Genomic DNA, 21,212 nt, shown 5'->3' with positions numbered 1-21,212 from the left:
ACTGTGATCTGTGTAATTAATCTCTGGATTTGCTCTGAATCCGGGTGTTATTATACAGACACCGATGAAAAAAAAAAATCCAGTTACACCACCGTATAAATCACACATAAAATTGCATTTCTCAGAAGCTTCTTTCGGAAAAGGTCAATAAATGAATTTCCCTTTCGGATTATTTAAGCTTTTTAAAATTGAGAATAGAAGTCATTTACGGCCTATTTATGGATGTAATGGGTGATCATTTCCTGAATTTATTTTCTTTTTTTCTTTTTTAACAGTACTGGAGAAGATAGAAGCAAATATTCTCTGCTCATTGGAACATGAAGCATCCAAAACAACAAGAAAATATAAAAAAAAATGACTCTGAAGAAACCATCTCGTGCGCCGGCGAAGAATAGTGAAGCAGCCGCTCAACGCTTACATACAGCAACGGACATTTATAGAGATAACTTTATGTTTCACTGTCGTGGCGGAGGAGAGGGAGAAATACTGGAGTTGTTTATGATCAGTTGGAGGCAGAAAGAATTGCTGTATAATAAACATTTTTTTGTACTTTTGAAAAAATACTTTTTGCTATATACACGGCCACAGAAGACTATTGTTTTCACTCAGTGATGAGAACGATCGGCTCGACTCATCACCGCAAACAGTGATATCCAAAGATAATTTACAATTGGACCCTTGGAGATCACTTATCCCTTAATGGGCGCCATTAAATATTAACAAGTGGCGGTCGTAAACTAGTAGAATATGATGCTTTATGTAAACAGGAAATATGCTGCTGCGATCAGGAGCCGTCCACGAGGACGAGAGACATCATAAATTCCGGATAATATCCTAAATGGTTATCACTTCTCTGTTCTCTTCTCTTGCATCCGAAGGAAAGCAGAGTCCCGGCTCTCAGCTAAAATGTGTATTTATTCTCCGAATATAAGATTTCAGTGTTTCATTTCCGAGCAATCACATAATACCCTATTTCTAGGCAATCATAGCAACAACAAAACAAATAATACCCAGCCTAATGTGGTAACGCCAGCACTCTAATCCGTAATCAATGATGCTGTTTCATCTATGTGGGTGCTAAAGTGTTTGCATTGAAATAACTGTGGCTAAAAAATAATAAAAAATATATATAATATATATGTGCTATAATAATATCACAACATTTCCACCTAAAACAGAAAATTCTCCACGTGTGTGGATACAAATGTGGATAAAAAAGGACTTCTCTGCTCCCATGACATGTCTGATTATCCCAGGAACGCCATAAAATAAATTTTTAGCATCTTATTTCTCTGCTTTATGCCTTTCATCTGGTATTCCTTCTAGAAATGTATGAATAAATAAATGAATACCATTCCCGTAGTGGCTGGAGGGTTATCCAACACAATGTGGCAGTGTCCTATCGTTACGGACAGGGACAGGACCCACCATATTGGCCCAGTGGTCCCTATTATCTTACTTTTCTAGGGGACATAACAGGGAAAACACACAATGCAAAATTCTATGAAATGGTGGCTATAGAATTATTATTTTTGGGGGGAATGTAAGCATTTACTGAAATAGACATGTCAGGAGCCATTGGGTCCTTTTCAAAACTTGTCTTTGTCAAAGATTAAGCTAATGGACTTGTAGGGGGCAACCATTTTTCTTAGTTTGAGTAGTTGTCACTGCAGTTGTCTGGGCCGTAAAGACATCAATTGTCTAAGCTCTGCCCAACCTGAAAAAGGCCAGATGGAAAAGTTGCATCGTATGGGAAGTAACGACAAACACAACCACAAGGTACTGTGAAGGAGTGCCTTTGAGGAACCTAAGAGCAGCTGAAAATGATTTGTTTGAAGGTAGCCCCACACTTTGATCTCCACTCTGCCTCTGATTCTTCATAAGACCTTTGTAAGACGGTGGCAACGTGGCTCCATTTTAACGTCCATTTTCTGTAACGGGGCCACGAAGGCGCACTCGGTCTCCCATCAGCCGCAGACCTGCTGCTTAGCTTCGGGAGCGAGGATCTGTGTTCAGCCTCGTTCCCAGGGCGGCATCTGCTAGCTGAGAGGCTCCCTGCTCCTAGGTCTGCCTAGAGCGCCGAGCTGATCACTCGATGCTCAACTTGTCTGTCTGTTGGTCATGTGACGCTGGCCACATCACATGACCCTCACTCCCCACTATAAATACAGGCAACCTGCTGGCTACAGGTTGCCTGTGATTTTGGTCCCTTAGGCTGTGTATTATTATTGTTATTTAGCTTACCTTTGGATTTGACCCTTGATCTGCTTCCTGACACCTCTTCTGCCTGCTCCCTGAACCTTGACGCTACCTCTCGGATTTTGACCTCGGCTTGCTTTTGGATTTTGTCTTTGCCTCTTCTTTTGTACTGACGTGACCTCCCGGATTTTGACCTCGGCCCGCTCTCGGATCTGTCTCTGTCTCCTCCCTCGTACTGACGTGACCTCCTGGACTGACCCCGGCTAGTTGACCCGCCTCGCCCTTCTGTTTTTGGTGGTACCTTGCTTGTTCCACCTCTCTGTCCGCTCGAGTGCTACCTCTCATTGGCTGTCCGCTTCCCTGCTGTCTCTATCTCTCTGCTTGCACTTACTCAGGTCAGGGACTGTCGCCCAGTTGCGCCCCGTCCCCTAGGGCGGGTGGTGCAAGTAGGCAGGGACAGGGGACCGGGTGGCAGCTCAGGGGGTGCACCTCCGTTCTATCTTTATACCCGTGACGCTACCCCGTGACATTTTCAGTCACAAATGCTCCATGTAAATATTTTTCTGCACTTATTTCTTCTCAGACCCTTACAGAGAAAAGGAGGAGTCTAGAGTATATGAACCCAGGCGATTGTAAACGTTAAAAGCTGGTCAACCATAGTGTCACTTGCCTTTCTGGAAATGTACAGTTTATATAGTATGCCACATTACTGTGAGCATTACTGCTCTTAAAGGGGCATTTCAGTTAGAGAAAGTTATCCCTTATCCACAGAATAGTGTATAACTATTAGATTGGCGGGAGTCCTATCACTGGGACCCCTGCCAATTACAAAAACGGGGGGGGGGGGGTCAGCTATCTCTGTCGCTCCCATAGAAATGAATGGAGTGGCAGCATTTCTGACCAGCCTCCCCATCCATTTCAAGAGGCTCAATGGGGTAGAGGTCCCCCGTTCTCATGATCAGTGGGGGTCCCAACAGTAGGAGTCCCACCTATTTAATAGTTATCCTTTATCCTGTGGATAGGGGATAACTTTCTGTAAACGGAATACCAGGGACTGGTAAGGAATCAATAGAATGCCATTTATCGCAAAACATGATCTTCTGTCTTAGAAGTTGCTTCAAGTGTCTCAGAGTAATATCTCCACGGCCAGGTAATTCAAATCCAACGTGTAACAAGGAAAAAGAGTAGTGAAGGGTAGAGTATGCTTACTGCATCATTGACATAATGTGTATGTATGAGTTAGAGGACATTTAAGGATGATCATATCTAACCACATTTCCAGAAAGTACCATGGACATTATGTAGGGGACCTCCATGTTATATAATGTAATTATGCAAACTTTATGTAAATTCATCCTAAATGGTTCTCCGCATATGAAGTATATTAGAAAGCTGATGCAAGCTACATATATTTCAGTTTATTAATAAAGATCACTCAGTGTTATGGCATGGGCTGACTGTTCTGTTAAGAGATTCTCTACCTAGAGTTCAAGAAAAATCTGATTAATATTGCCAGTGGAGAATGGCACGGCCTGACCGCTGCCCAGCTGCTTCTCCTCTTCTTTTCTGCTATCCGAGTGCCCATCCAGTTTATACACTGAATAACATCTGCAGGTTCTTCTATTGATTTCGGCAGGTTCCTAGTAAGCAGTCTGTCCCACATCACTTAGGTGTGACCGAACTAAGGACAGAGAATGGGAGTGCGAAAATGTCTATATGACACTGGGGTCTCCTAGACCTAAGATTTTATTAAATATTCTTGTTGTTTTCTCTTATTTATTTATTCTTTTTTTATAACTTTTTGCTCTCTCTTCTCCTCCTCCTCCTCCTCCTCCCCCTTTTAAGCTCTTCAATGCAATGCCAGCATTACCAACTATTGTCAGAGTGACACTGAGATCTATAGCAATAGTTAAATGCATGGTTGACACGTTTAACAAACAATGCTTCAAAACACACTGCACCGTAGCATTTCTTGTGCATTTTAATATTTGAAACTTCGGAGGCAGATGGTTAAACACACACGGTGTTATCAGGAAAAAACTGGGTTGTTGGGACCAAGCAAATTATGCCTTAATGGGGACAGGTCCCTGCCCGTTTATACACATACATGTTAATGTCATGGGAAACAGTGACTTGTTCTGCATGAACATCCAAACATTATGCGAGGGCTGAATGCTCGCCCGTATTTAGACACAGAAAAAACGGTGGCTTATTCTGAAGTTGAAGAAGCCTGGACAAATTCTCCCTACAGTGTGGATGTGGAAAGTGTTAAGGTGTGTAGGAGTAATATTGGCAGCAAAAGTACCAGCAGCAGTATCAGCACCCCATGTAACAGACAAATCAGCAAGTAGATGTGTGCGCACCTGTGTTGCGGTAGTATTGGCAGTAGGGGGAGTAGGAGCTGTGCCAGTGGTGGCAGCAGCTATACAGTACGGAACATGATGGTAGGCAGGCAGACAGTGGAGAGATGGGGCCGGCGATCAATAGCCACCATCAGAAATATCAGATCTATAAATCTGCCTTGGCCGGAGGTATTTGAAAATCCTCATGGATCCATGCCTGATTCATTTTGACACAAGTGATGTTTTGTACACTGGCGGAGGATAACTTTGACCATTTGGATGTGACGACCCCATCTGCCGTGCTGAAAACTTGAAAACTCTCTCTAACAAAAGTGATAGCAAACGCAGTTCCAGTCCGTATTCCAATCTGCCTCCTCTTCGAAGTCCATGGAGTCACGGAACAAGGTTTGTGCTGGGGAAAGGCGGCAGCCATTTAGAAAATGAGACAATAATTTTTTTTAAATTTTTTTTTAAAGGGCAGCTGTGCAGAAGTGCGAATATCATACAGCAGAATTAAATTTTGGTGAGGGCTTGAAACTGCTCCATATTTCCATAATGACAAGGCAATTTTTACGAACACTCCTCTGGCTAAAAATGCTGCCACTATGGACAACTGTCCCAAAAGTCTGATGGGTGGCATAGAGAGTTAAATTTTGATAAGGGGGTGGAACTGCGCCACTATGGCCACACCCAGTATACAGCACAGGAGAAATGGTACTGCGCAGTGTCCATATATACACCATAAGAGCAGAAACTGAGAATTACACCCAGCATAAAGGACAAGAGAAGTGGTACTGTGCAATGCCCACATATGCAGAAACAGATACTGAGAGTTGCTGGACAAGAGAAATGTTACTGTGCAGTATTCATATATACAGAATTACAGCACATAGCGAGAAGTACACAATACACATGGCACTGTGCAGTGCCAAAATATACAGAATAGGATACTGGACAAGAGAATTGGTACTGTGCAGTGTCCATATATACAGAATAAGAGCAGATTAATAGACATGTTAATGGCATGCAAATGCTAAAAAATGGAAACAAAATATTTAAAACCTCTGCTACAAATGGATCTGGATAGATTGGAGGCTTGGGCAGAGAAGTGGCAGATGAGGTTTAACACTGACAAATGTAAGGTTATGCACATGGGAAGGAATAATGCAAGTCACTCGTACATACTAAATGGTAAAACACTCGGTAACACTGACATGGAAAAGGATCTAGGAAATTTTGTGAACAGCAAACTAAGCTGCAAAAACCAGTGTCAGGCAGCTACTGCCAAGGTCAATAAGATAATGGGTTGCATCAAAAGGGGCATAGATGCCCGTGATGAGAACATAGTCCTACCACTTTACAAATCGCTGGTCAGACCACACATGGAGTACTGTGTACAGTTGTGGGCTCCTGTGAACCCGGCAGACATAGCAGAGCTGGAGAGGGTTCGGAGGAGGGCAACTAAAGTAATTACGGGAATGAGGCAACTACAGTACCCTGAAAGATTATCAAAATTAGAGTTATTCAATTTAGAAAAAAGACGACTGAGGGGAGATCTAATTATTATGTATAAATATATCAGGGGTCAGTACAGAGATCTCTCCCATCATCTATTTATCCCCAGGACTGTGACTGTGACGAGGGGAACATCTTCTGCGTCTGGAGGAAAGAAGGTTTGTACACAAACATAGAAGAGGATTCTTTACGGTAAGAGCAGGTTTTAATTTTATTTATTTTTTGTTTAAATTAGGGTACATCCCAAAAAATTGGGAAATATAACCTGTGATAACCCCCTCCAGTAGTGCTAAACAAAGTGACATTTTTGTACCTGTCTACAAGGTATAGCAGAGGTATATCACAGCCAAAAATTGGTGAATTTCACCCTAGAATGTAACAGACAAATTAGTGAAATGACATAAAATAAAATATGTACAAATAAAAAATAATTATCTTGATTTATGAGTTGGATGTCCATATGGAGTACGAGGTTGAGGAGGCGGTGGATGTAGCGGTGTAGGTGGAAGCGGCGGTGGAGGAGGACGAGGTAGCCAACACTGTTTTTTTTTGTTTGTTTTTTAATTAAGGTACACCCCAAACGAGTGGGAAATATCAAAAATACAACAACGAGCAATTGCGCTGTAGTATAACAATGGCTGGGTAAGGCCGGTATACATGGCTATTCTGCACAAGGTACGGACAAGTCCTGTGGGATCCATGCCTGGTTTATTTTAATAAATTAATGAACCCCCCACCCAAAAAATTTTTTTATCACAATTCACTACAGAACAGCAATTAAGATGTATTCTTTTTCCTATTTCTATACCCCAAAATAAGAAATATGACAATCACAATTCAGCGCAGAACGGGTGATATATTCTTTTTCTACACCACGTAAATGGATGTAGTACAATGTAACTTCACTGCCGAATGGCACTTATGACATGTATATACTGTATATATATATTTTTTTTTCCTATTAATACACCCCCAAAAAAAGTAAAACAATGTAAAATCAATGGCTAATAGGACATACGTATCCATCCTATTTATACACCCCGTTGTACAATGTAACTTCACAGCTGAACAGCAATTATGACATATATTTTTCCCTTTTTTTTTTCTTCTTATTTATACACCCCTAAAAATCTTTTAAACAATTTCAAATCAACACAGGACGGCTAATAGGACATACGTATCTATCCTATTAATACACCCCATAAATGGCTGTAGTACAATGTAACTTGCTGTTACAATCACAAGCAAGGTTTGCTGTAATTAGTGAGGTATCATATAGTGCAAACAACCTAAAAGCAATTTGGATCCACAATAAATGCAGCAAGGTGTAATAGAATTGCTCCTATTGCACCCTGTTCTCCTTTTATAGTGTAGATGATGCCTCCCTATCCTTTCCCTACACCTTGACTAATCTTTCCCTGAACTTGTAAATCGATTTTCAGCACAATAAAGTCTTTCCTAGCACTGTCCCTAGCGCCTGCTGATGTCTCTCCCTGCACTAAGTACACTGGAAAATGGCAGAATCCAAAATGGCTAAGGCTATTTATAGGGTTATGACATCACAGGGGCTGGCTGGCTGCTGATTGGCTGCATGCATGGCATTGTGGGTGATCCCTCGTTCCCAGAGTTCTTTGCTCCATGTCCTAACACGTGCAGCAGCCATTTTAGGAAAAAATGCGATTCATTACCACAAATCGTGAGGAAATTCGTATTCAGTGAAGAATCTAATTTTTCCTGAAATTCGGATCGAATTCCACTTTGTCAACTTCGATTTGCTCATCTCTAGTCATATCTATTATAAAGGTCCCACCAGTTTGTATCCCACCAGGGGACTGGAGTGCACTTGAGACTTTTTTACAAAAGGTTGTAATGATAAATCTGTCTCAAAATTTAGCTTCGCCCACAGCACATCTGGCCACCCCTTAGTAAATGCAAACTGGCATAGTGCAAATTACACAAAAATGGTGCAAATATGACATAAATTTGGTGCAACATAGATACTCCATCGACAAAACAGGCACCTAACAATCACACTACGCTTCGTACATTACGTCCTAAGTCTACACCATCTAAACATTAGACAAGATTAGTAAATCTGCCCCATTATTTCTCTTCTACAGACGCATACTGTATGATTACCAAAGTACAATTGCATACATGAGACATTTCTTTTAATATGTATATAATTGCTCCATATTGCATGCATCATTATTAGAATAGCTTCTCGGCAGTAAAGTTCCTATGTTCCTATGTGGTCCGAATACCAATGTGACCTTTACACTGCTTACAGCTACACCTCTGGCACTTTCCTATTATTTTAGCCATGGTACCTCCAAATCAGCGGTGCACTTCAGTATAATGAATAGAAATAACACTATATATAAACTGAGACAGATGCTTTTCCCTGTTGGATGGAGGTTATGATTTGTAGACATAGGTGAAGCTTTTTAATAAATAAGCACAAGGTTTGATATACTGCATTGTGGTCTCCAGGAGTGTTAGACCATCATAAATCATTGCCAAGCCCCGCTTTATACCGAGAGCTTCATAGCCATGTCTATACATTGTCAGCATTTTTTTCCCCCAAAATTATTGATGATGCCACTCTCTTCCTATGTTCTTAGAAAATAAAATCTCTGTTTAATGCCTGTTTATCAGACTGTGTAAGTGCAACATTATAGATACAATGTAGCAGAACCACAACTGATACTGAAGTCCACGGCTCCTTCCTAAAGGAAGATCCTCCAGTAAGTCCTAATATCATAGTGGGCCTCAAAGGTCCTGGAGAAAAATCACATTTGGAGCTACATTTGGAATTTTGGAGCCAACCACTCGCCACAAGGCTTTATTTCTTTGATTCAAAACCTATTAGACTTTATTGATGATATATAGAAACATAGAATGTGTCGGCAGATAAGAACCATTTGGCCCATCTATTCTGCCCAATATACTGAATACTATGGATAGCCCCTGGCGCTATCTTATATGAAGGATGGCCTTATGCCTATCCCATGCATGCTTAAACTCCTTCACTGTATTTGCAGCTGCCACTTCTGCAGGAAGGCTATTCCATGCATCCACTACTCTCTCAGTAAAGTAATACTTCCGGATATTACTTTTAAACCTTTGCCCCTCTAATTTAAAACTATGTCCTCTTGTAGCAGTTTTTCTTCTTTTAAATATTCTCTCCTCTTTTACCTTGTTGATTCCCTTTATGTATTTAGCAGTTTCTATCATATCCCCTCTGTCTCGTCTTTCTTCCAAGCTATACATGTTAAGGTCCTTTAATCTTTCCTGGTAAGTTTTATCCTGCAATCCATGTACCAGTTTAGTAGCTCTTCTCTGAACTCTCTCCAAAGTATCAATATCCTTCTGGAGATATGGTCTCCAGTACTGCGCACAATACTCCAAATGAGGTCTCACTAGTGCTCTGTAGAGCAGCATGAGCACCTCCCTCTTTCTACTGGTAATGCCTCTCCCTAAACACCCAAGCATTCTGCTAGCATTTCCTGATGCTCTATGACATTGTCTGCCTACCTTTAAGTCTTCTGAAATAATGACGCCTAAATCCCTTTCCTCAGATACTGAGGTTAGGACTGTATCACTGATTTTATATTCTGCTCTTGGGTTTTTACGCCCCAGGTGCATTATCTTGCACTTATCAACATTAAATTTTAGTTGCCAGATTTTTGACCATTCCTCTAGTTTCCCTAAATCCTTTTCCATTTGGTGTATCCCTCCAGGAACATTAACCCTGTTACAAATCTTTGTGTCATCCGCAAAAAGACACACCTTACCATCGAGGCCTTCTGCAATTTCGCAAAACAGATCCCTGAGGTACCCCACTGGTAACAAGACCATGGTCTGAATATACACCATTGACTACAACCCTCTGTTGTCTGTCCCTCAGCCACTGCCTAATTCATTCAACAATATGGGAGTCCAAGCACAAATACTGCAATTTATTGATAAGCCTTCTATGTGGGACAGTATCAAAAGCCTTACTAAAGTCCAGATAAGCGATGTCTACTGCACCTCCGCCATCTATTATTTTAGTCACCCAATCAAAAAAAATCAATAAGATTAGTTTTGCATGATCTCCCTGAAGTAAACCCAAGCTGTTTTTCATCTTTCAATCCATGGGATTGATATGGTTTGGGCCCGGGAATAATTTCCTCTGGTGGGCCCAAGGAACCCCAGTCCGACACTGCTTAAATTGAATGAAAATAGATTTGGAGTTTCATATAAATGAAAATATGTCAAATAAAATACAATAGCAATATTGGGACAACTGTAAGTTATCCATTGAAGAAGGACTCAATGATAATACAGTTGCTTAAGATAAGGAAAATTAAAGCTTTTATCTAAAGGGGTTGCCTGACCCCCAAGCTGAGGACGGTGAAAGGCTGTGGTGGTGCATGTGACCATGGAAGGGATGTTACACTTCTGGCACCCAGGGGAGGTATCAGGGATTGTACCCTCAGCATTGGAACGTCCATGAACGAGTTGGCTACTCTTGGATAATCTATGTTTTGAGAAAAATGAGAAACATGTATGTATGCTGCCTGCGTGGAATTTAACACCATGTGTGTGCTGCAGAATTTAAAAGCATGGTGTAAATCTGCCTAGCGACAGCTTGTTTTTCTGCTTGAGTGACCAGCGCTAAATGTGGTTGCAAAATGGTTCTGTGTGTGATGCATGCTATACGTAGACGGCCACTATAAACCTACATTCTTGAGTCCAGCTCAGACAGTATAAAGGGTGAATAGCTCCTAGATGGGACAAACCCAGACACTCAGCTTATACACAGATATAATACAAAAATGTATCTTTATTAAAGTCGATAAAACAAATAAATAGATGCATAAATTGGCAAAGACAGACACAACCACCTGGAGAGTGCACACCATACGTCGGGACATCAAGCTATAGCATTGCAAGTAGTGGAAAAGGTGGGATGGAAAAACAAGTATAAATAAATACAAAATCAAACCATGTGGCCCCCACCACCTAGATAAAAACCATTCACAACATATACACAATACAGACCCGGCTAGTGGCACATTTTTGTATTATATCTGTGTATATGCCGAGTCTTTGGGTTTGTCCCATCCAGGAGCTATTCATTTTTGACGCGTTCTATTTGTATTGTACAATCGCATTCTGATTTTTGTGTTTTATTGCTCATTGGCATCTAGTATAAAGGGTGAGCAGATGACACAAGCAATTACATGTTCAGGACACAATATCAAGCAAGAAAGTGAGAAAAGTATACAAGAATAATAAAGATTGCACATTTTGTGCTAGATCTATGCTCTATTGTATAGCCACCACTGGACAGGCTATGGTATGCTAGAACCATGAGTCTCAGCTGCCTGGCTTTTGTAGGATTGTCCCAAGAATCTGGTCTTCTAGTCTGGTTGTTGCCAGGTTCCCCTACAGATTACAGATATGATTGACCTTGACGGATCCTTCTAATTAAAAGTCATTATCCAAGGCCAAGAATCCCTTTACAAGGATATATAGCAATTCTTTTACCTGTTTCATATAGACCCCCCTTCCCCAAACTCATCAAAACCATAAGAGCAGCCGCTGTGAAGCTTAATTAAAATTTCTCCTTTGAAATATGATTTTAAATAATTTACCCTTTCACTCCAGCGAGTCTATAACATGATTGTGTCTCTTCCCCTCAGGACAGATCTGCATTCTTCCAATGTGCAGATTTTCTAATTTCCGTACTGTCAGGGTTGTGTGCGAGCTGCTTTTCATTACCCTGCGTTATATGGGACCTGCTCAGCCTTCTATTGCAGGAGCTGTAACCCACCGGTGCCTCAGGGACTGACTACAAATGGAAGATTCAGAGCGTCACTGATTTCCCGACTGCGTAGTCAACTTTAAAGAACTCTCATAGGTGCTCCTTATATTCACCGGGGCCGACGGAAAGATGTATTTATTTTTTAATGGAGTTCAGTTATCTTGGAATACACAATCTTCATTAGGGCACGTTCAGGATCTTCGTCTATTAGCTATAGAAGAGAGCGGATACATGGACGTGTCTCACAGCGTTAAGCAGAAACTGTGCAATGCTTCATATCACCTGTGGTGACGCTGCAAGGAAACTCTTGCCATGTTCTCCCACACATCACAAGTGATTGCTGTAGATCTCAGCAGCAGGACACCCTGAGATCAACTTGTTGGAGGACTTACAGGGGTAATTCAAGACTAAACAAAAATAATTCTCACATACGTCACCACTGAGACCATTGATTGGCTGGGAGTGGTCCTGTGCATGCAGACAGCACATCACACATCCGGTCTGGTGGGTATGGGAGCTGTGGCGCTGGAACCAGGTCACTTTCACAAGGTTTTGTTGTTGTTTTTTGTTATTTTTTCATCCAGCCCCCTGAGAATTTTTGTTCCAGAAAACTCCTTTAAGGTTCCTTTCACACGGGCATCTTGGATTTGCTCCAGATGCGTTGCGTGTGCATTGCGGGAAAACTGCGCGAGTAGAAACGCAATTGCAGTCAGTTTTGACTGCGATTGCGTTCCGATGTTCAGTTTTTCCGCGCGAATGTGGTACCCAGACCCGAACCCGGACTTCTTCACTGAAGTTTGGGTTTGGGTTAGGTGTTCTATTCATTTTATTATTTTCACTTGTAACATGGTTATAAAGAAAAATAATAGCATTCTTAATACAGAATGCTTACTAAAATGTGGCTTGGGGCGTTAAAAAATAAAACAAAATGAACTCACCTCATCCTCTTGTTCGCGCAGCCGTCATCGTGTTCTTTCTTCTTCTTTCAGGACCTACAAAAGGACCTTTGATGACGTAATCGTGCTCACATGTGGTGAGCGCGGTGACGTCAGCGCAGGTCCTGCTGAATGAAGAAGGAATCTTCCCTCTTCATTCAGCAGGACCTGCGCTGACGTCACTGAGCTCACCATGTTGATTACATCATCAAAGGTCCTTTTGCAGGTCCTGAAAGATGAAGAAAGAAGACAATGCCGGCTGGGCAAACAAGAGGATGAGGTGAGGTGATATAGCAGACATTAACTTTGCACTTAACCCCTTAAGGACACAGCCTTATTTCACCTTAAGGACCAGGCCATTTTTTGCAAATCTGACCAGTGTCACTTTGGTGATAACTTTAAAACGCTTTCTGAGATAGTTTTTTCGTCACATATTGTACTTCATGACACTGGTAAAATGAAGTCAAAAAAATAATTTTTATTTATAAAAAAATACCAAATTTGTAAAAAATAGCAAATTTCCAAGTTTCAATTTCTCTACTTTTATAATACATAGTAATACCTCCAAAAATAGTTAATTAGTTTACATTCCCCATATGTCTACTTCATGTTTGGATCATTTTGGGAATGATATTTTATTTTTTGGGGCTGTTACAAGGCTTAGAAGTTTAGAAGCAAATCTTGAAATTTTTCAGAAATGTTCAAAAACCCAATTTTTAGGGACCAGTTCACGACTGAAGTTACTTTGCGAGGCTTACATAATAGAAACCACCCAAAAATGACCCCATTCTAGAAACTACACCCCTCAAGGTATTCAAAACTGATTTTACAAACTTTGTTAACCCTTTAGGTGTTCCACAAGAATTAATGGAAAATAGAGATACAATTTCAAAATTTCACTTTTATGGCAGGTTTTCCATTTTAATATTTTTTTTACTTTTAACAGCCAAACCAAACTCAATATTTATGGCTCTGATTCTGTAGTTTACAGAAACACCCCATATGTGGTCATAAACCGCTGTACGGGCACACGGCAGGGCGCAGAAGGAAAGGAATGCCATATGGTTTTTGGAAGGCAGGTTTTGCTGGACTGGTTTTTTTGACACCAAGTCACATTTGAAGCCCCCCTGATGCACCCCTAGAGTAGAAACTCCAAAAAAGTGACCCTATCTAAGAAACTACACCCCTCAAGGTATTCAAAACTGATTTTACAAACTGTGTTAACCCTTTAGGTGTTCCACAAGAGTTATTGGCAAATGAAGATGAAATTTCAGAATTTTAATGTTTTGGCAAGTTTTCCATTTTAATCCATTTTTTCCAGTAACAAATCAAGGGTTAACAGCCAAACAAAACTCAATATTTATGGCCCTGATTCTGTAGTTTACAGAAATACCCCATATGTGGTCGTAAACTGCTGTACGGGCACACGGCAGGGCGCAGAAGGAAAGGAATGCCATACGGTTTTTGGAAGGCAGATTTTGCTGGACTGTTTTTTTTGACACCATGTCCCATTTGAAGCCCCTCTGATGCACCCCTAGAGTAGAAACTTCAAAAAAGTGACCCCATTTTAGAAACTACGGGATAGGGTGGAAGTTTTGTTGGTACTAGTTTAGGGTACATATGATTTTTGGTTGCTCTATATTACACTTTTTGTGAGGCAAGGTAACAAGAAATAGCTGTTTTGGCACCGTTTTTATTTTTTGTTATTTACAACATTCATCTGACAGGTTAGATCATGTGGTATTTTTATAGACCAGGTTGTCACGGACGCGGCGATACCTAATATGTCTACTTTTTTTTTATTTATGTAAGTTTTACACAATTATTTCTTTTTTTTAACAAAAAAAATCATGTTTTAGTGTTTCCATAGTTTGAGAGCCATAATATTTTCAGTTTTTGGGTGATTACCTTGGGTAGGGTATGATTTTTTGCGGGATGAGATGACAGTTTTATTGGCACTATTTTGGCGTGCGTGTGACTTTTTGATCGCTTGCTATTACACTTTTTGTGATGTAAGGTGACAAAAAATGGCTTTTTTTACACCGTTTTTATTTTTATTTTTTCACGGTATTTACTTGAAGGGTTAGGTCATGTGATATTTTTATAGAGCAAGTTATTACGGACGATGCGATACCTAATATGTATACTTTTTTTTATTTATGTAAGTTTTACACAATGATGTAAGGTGACAAAAAATGGTTTATTTAGCACAGTTTTTATTTTACATTTTTTTACGGTGTTCATCTGAGGGGTTAGGTCATGTGATATTTTTATAGAGCCGATCAATACGGATGCAGCGATACCTAATATGTATACTTTTTTTTATTTATGTAAGTTTTACACAATAATATCTTTTTTGAAACAAAAAAAAATAAGATGTTTTATTGTCTCCATATTCTGAGCCATAGTTTTTTTATTTTTTGGGCTCATTTTTGGCGGGATGAGGTGACGGTTAGATTGGTAGTATTTTGGTGGGCAAACACCTTTTTGATCGCTTGCTGTTGTACTTTTTGTGATGTAAGGTGACAAAAAAATGGTTTATTTAGCACAGTTTTTATTTTTTTACGGTGTTCTTCTGAGGGGTTAGGTCATGTGATATGTTTATAAAGACGGTCGATACGGACACGGTGATACCTAATATGTATATATTTTTTTCCCCTCTATTTAAAAAAAAAATATTAACTTTATTTGGGGAAAATAAAGATTTTGTTTATTTTTACTTGAAACTTTTAATTTTTGGGGGGGAAAACGTTATTTTTTCAACTTTTTTTTTCACTTTATTTTTTGTACCACTTTGGGACTTGAACTTTTGGCGGTCTAATCCCTTTTCAATGCATTCCAATACTTCTGTATTGGAATGCATTGGCTGTATGAGTAATACTGTGTGTATTACTCATACAGCTTCCGGCCTGTGAGATCCAAAGGGCTGGATCTCACAGGCTCGTCACCGGAAGGCAGCACGATGCCTTCCTTAGGCCTCGCGCTGCTTTCCATGCCATCAGGTCCCCCCTACAGCCGCTTGGGGACCCGATTGCACCGCCGATCGTCGCTGCAAACCGCAGGTAAAAGCCGCAAACCGCACCCCCCCCCGCACATTTAGCCAAGGTGCCTGCTCAATGATTTGAGCAGGCACCGGGTTCCAACCACTGCCCGCCGGGTGGCGGTGATCGGAACTATACATGACGTACCGGTACGTCATGTGTCCTTAAGTACCAGGACAACATGCTGTACCGGTACGTCATGTGTCCTAAAGAGGTTAAAGAGGACATTTCAGCACTCCGGACATGCCTGTTTTAATAGCTTCATGCATTCCCCATGTAATAACAGTTGTGGAACATCTATTCTTATGGGGAGGTAACAAGTTGGGGGAGAGTACCTGCACATCCTGAAAATGGCAGCACTGATTGGATACAGTGAGTCTGTGCAAGTACACACCCCAACTGGTTAACACCCTCTCTACAGCTATTAAAACAGGTATGTCATAAGTGGTGAAAGGTCCTCCTCAACATGTTTAATGTGGCCAACAGCCATATTACTGCTCTGTTATGTGTAAAACCCTGCCTTAGAAGAGGCATGATGCCTTTCTGGTACAGTTTTGTCTGCTGTAAAAGTTATTCTGAGTCATTTCTTTTTTAGATTTCTACAAAAAAATGGTGCCATGCTCCATTGGATTCTTCCCTAATAGCATTGCTGGTAGATGAATTAAATGCAAGGATGAGGATCCACTGAACAGATTTGACGTAGGGCTACTCCTGAGGGCTTTTTCAAAGAGGTCCTCTGGTATTTACCCTTTAGCCCCCATACAGGGATCTAGACTTTGTTGCTGTGGCTACCAGGCCACTACCTTTAAGAGTAGTCTCCATCATAGGCTGCAGACCCAGGCTGGTCAAGAGACATCCGTGCATAGCACCAAGGAAACAGGCAGAGTTTGTGCAATATGTTAATACAGGCAATACTGTAGTTCAGAACAAGGTCAATAAGGTGAATCAGGCTGGGATCAATCAGGCGGTGCAGGGTCAGTATGGTCATCAGGCTGAGGTCAGGACAGGCAGCACTGGGTCAGTCAGGCTGATCAGGCTGGGGTCAAATAGGAGGTACAGGGTCAGTATAGTGATTAGGCTGAGGTCAGGACAGGCTACACAGGGTTAATATGGTTATCAGGCATGGGAGCTCAGAAGACACAATAGCAGCATACCTTTTCAAAAACTAGACAAGCGAGAAAACTTTTGCTCAGGCACCTTACAAAAGGGGAAGGTGTCTTATAAATCCTAGGAAACACTGTCATAGGTTTGGGAATGATTGGTCTGTGCGTGCGCTGGCCCTTTATGAGCTGAGAGTGGGCCCTATAAGAGAGTGGACCAGCCAGAGCAGGAGGAAGGAGGTGGGGATGGCTGTGACTACCCTGGTGGCCGTACCTGCTGGGAGAAGGGCAATGCCAGAGAACATAGACCACCAGCATCACACGCAATACAACACCTAACAGAGTTTGTACAGCAGTAAACAGAGCTTTATGGGCTTTGTGCATTTTCTGTGAAGGTTCCATGTATGTAGCCTTCCAATGCGAGTGAGCCCTTAATAGGGATAGCATATGTCCATTTCTAGATATCTCTGGTTAGTTACTCTCTTATTTGTCATATGTCCACCTGATGTGTCGGATATTGGCACTTATATGTGCCAAATCCGACCACCTGTGGCTTGAATACTGATGTGCACCACCCTAATTGTCTAGACCTGAAAACATCATGCTTGGAATGCATCAGCCAACTCACTTCTTGCCTTTGTGGACATTATAGTATTGCCCTCAGTATAAGTCCTGCTATATCATAGGACACTGTGAGCAATCTACGACTACCTACCTCTTACCTTTCATTTTGAGGAACAAAATCTCATTTATCTTATAAGAGCTATATTAAAAGCTAAGTTTTAACTTATCCAGATCACTAAAATACAATTTCTAGATTCATGTGAGTGATTATATGTGAATAATCCATATTTAAGTTTATTTGATAGTTACTCTCTTACCTTTCTACATTTGTACAACTCTTCGAAATGTTATTCAGATACCCAGTTACTATCTATGTTGGCCAAGATGTATGCTACATATAAACATAACACAAGTCCCCTTTCCAGCAGCCGAGTAGTGGATGATGATATTTAAGTAGAAGAAAACGTTTTTTTTTAACGTCTTTGTCCTGCAGGGATCTTCAGATCAGAGTTGTGTTTTCCTCCCCTTTTATTGTCAGGAGGGGAATACATTACTATTTCCAATTTTCTTTGCTGGACCCGATCCATGCGCACTGCCTTGCAGGCAGTTGTTTAATCTGATGGCTTCTTTCATCCTCTCCTTAATTTGCATGAAGGGAAATGCAGCATAATCGCCATTTGTTTTAATTGCAGAGCTATTGGCTATCCTATTATATGTGTGAATCTGTAGAGGTCGGGATTCTTCCCGCATCGCTTTATGTTGAGCCTGACTGGGTAATGACACATTTACTTTTCCGCTGTGATTTGCTCGGAGTAGAAGAAAATATTTATTTCTGAATGTTAATGGTTAATAACATACGCTGCTGTGACGTGGGTGACCCGAGGGGTTCAGCCTCAGGTTACTATCATGACCTTGAAGTAACCTATAAATCGATGCTGAAAAAAAAAAACATTACTAATGCATTCACTGGTAATTATACTGAAGCATCATTAATGGTAATGAGTATGCAAATAACAGCAAAAGTTAAAGGGGAATTTCCAATGATTTGTACATAAACCATAGTAAGGCCTCTTTCACACGGCCGTTTTTTTTTTCCGTTTTGCGGGCCGTTTTTTGCGGTCCGTATACGGTCCGTATATGGAACCATTCATTTCAATGGTTCCGCAAAAAAACGGAATGTGTTCCGTATGCATTCCGTTTCCGTATTTCCGTTTTTCCGTTCCGTTTAAAGATAGAACATGTCCTATATTTGGCCGCAAATCACGTTCCGTTGCTCCATTAAAGTCTATGGGTCCGCAAAAAAACGGAATGCATACGGAAATGCATCCGTATGTCTTCCGTATCCGTTCCGTTTTTTGCGGAACCATCTATTTAAAATGTTATGCCCAGCCCAATTTTTTCTATGAAATTACTGTATACTGTATTTGCCATACAGAAAAACGGAACGGAAAAACGGAACAGAAACGGAAACACAACGGAAACAAAAAACGGAACAAAGGATCCGTTTAAAACGGACCGCAAAACACTGAAAAAGCCATACGGTCGTCTGAAAGAGGCCTAAGTCTGTGCTAGAGAGTCTATAACTCTATAATAAAATCTCTAGAATTGTTATTTAAAAAAACTGTGGGGGAGATTTATGAACGGCAATTTAGACGATGTGTTGGTGGTGCATCTGTCTAAGTTATGTAGATGTGGTGTCTCACAGGGTGAAGTAATTGAGGGTGTATATGTGTCTCCCAGGTTCCTAACATATGCTGAGGAAAGCTATTTAGGAAAGGGTTAAAAACCTAAGCCTGGGTCCTGATGAGCTCCACCTGGCGAGTTGCTAGATAACTAGGCTGGTAGCACACTTGCTCAGAACTTATTTCTCTGAGAGACCCTGAAGGTCCAGAGCAAGGAAAACCACAAGTATCACAGGTTGCTGTTCAGACTGTGTGTCTATTTTGGGTGGACTGAGGCTAGCTCAGCCACGTCCTAGAGAGGGACCTACTGTTTAGTTAGAGCCTGAGCAAGGCTAGGTGTTGTGTTTATGATTTTGTTTTATGCAACCTGTGGAAATAAAACTGGCCGGACGCCAGTTTAAATGCACTTCTGTCTCCTGAGTCCTCCTTGTGCGTAATAGACTGACTATTCCCCCCTACCCTTCACCCCTGGCAAGGTGAGCTTCCAAGATGGACTGTCACAATAACTTAGGCGGACTTTACACTTGTCTAGATCTACGCCAGCTCCCTTGCTGACAAAGATTTAGACAATTTTCTATGCCTAAAACAGGCGTAGAAAATGATAAAGGAGACAGGCCTGTCGGCCCATACCCTTTTCCGCCTATGCCATGTCTCCTTTTTTAGACCTGGCTTGAGCGACGTAAAAAAGTGGAAAAAGTCGCAGATGGTGGCGTATATCTGTTCGTAAATGACCCCCTATGTCTTTATCAAGGCTAATATATGCCCTCAAGTAAATGACCTGTTTTGATCTAAACAAGACCAAAATTCAGGACTAATACATTTCTTGCTACTTTATTAAAATAGGCACAGACTCATGGGACAGTGACATAATATTGCCACACAAAGTTTTGGTGTGGTATCATCTGGAATAGTGTTGAGCGAATCAAAGTATCGGAAGTGGACTTTGATCCAAATGTCAAGGAAAATTTGATTCTCCGTGAATTTCCTCATGCTTTGTGGTAACTAATTAATTTTGCCCATTTGAGCAAGAAGAGGCCACCGTGGCCATCTTAATTGAAGATCCCGCACAAAATGTCATGCACGGTGATGTATGATGTCATCACACAGGCCAGCGTGATGATATCATCACGCACTGCATAAAATGTCACGCTGGCCACAGCGGCCTCTTTGCGTTCAAATAATTTTTTTTTTACCGATTAACCCTCAGTGATGAACGCGGCATCTGCTGCTTGTTTATCACAAAGACTTTTCAGTTAAAGTTTTAGTTTGCTCCAGACTTCACCATAATCTACAGATACCCCTGCATGTTTATCGGGAGTGATATATATATTAGGCACGTGCCACATTACCAGTTTTGGGAAAAAGGGAGGGGGAAATCACTGTATAGGCCGGTAAGATTGTAAGCTGCTGTGTCGCACCGCAGGCTAGCCTGTATTTCACACACATACGATTGTTCCTGTTCTTCAGGGTAATAACAGGTATGGCGAGGCATATGGTGCCCATACGTGCGGTACCGCAGGGTCTGTTGCTTTGCTCTTCAGCTCTTATCAGCGATCCTGGCAGCTGTACTCCTTCTCCTGGACGGGATCCGGGTTTATGACACGATCAGCTTCACTTGGCTGTAGTCCTGGTCGCAAAAGGGTGATTCCACGCTAGGATGTTAATGGATTTCTTCTCTCACACACTTTTCCAGTCTGCAACTAAGATGGACACCAGCTTCTTTCCTCTAGACACACAGCTCCACCTCCTATGAATATTTAAATCTGAGCAGTCTGTTTAGCTGTGTGGGGAAACAGCGGCCTCTTGTGGCCAAACAGCAAAATAACAGTGTTCATGCAATAAGAGCTGTTTCACACCCTGCACTAGATATATCTGATTTTTCTAGAGGGATCCTTTATAGTTCCTCTTATCTGGGAGTTATCCAGTTTTCAAAATTCACAGAAATTGGACATTCTGCAGTATGACCTCTCAAACCTGATGTAGGTTGAGCACCAAAGATCTGGTAATGATTGATAGCGT

The 21,212-nt window shown here is 41.2% G+C and overlaps 1 protein-coding gene across 1 annotated transcript in view; it reads left to right on the top strand.

The window, feature by feature from the left end:
* Positions 1-1,123, top strand: part of PIK3C3 (phosphatidylinositol 3-kinase catalytic subunit type 3) — a 180,502-nt gene extending 179,379 nt beyond the window's left edge. The window contains exon 25 of the mRNA XM_040421158.1: positions 276-1,123. The gene's annotated coding sequence lies outside the window, so the exon portion shown is untranslated. The remainder of the gene's footprint in view (positions 1-275) is intronic.
* Positions 1,124-21,212: the final 20,089 nt, after the last annotated feature.

The sequence above is a fragment of the Bufo bufo genome, chromosome 2, assembly GCF_905171765.1.
Source record: "Bufo bufo chromosome 2, aBufBuf1.1, whole genome shotgun sequence".
Taxonomy (NCBI): domain Eukaryota; kingdom Metazoa; phylum Chordata; class Amphibia; order Anura; family Bufonidae; genus Bufo; species Bufo bufo.
This window is presented reverse-complemented; position numbering and strand designations above follow the sequence as displayed.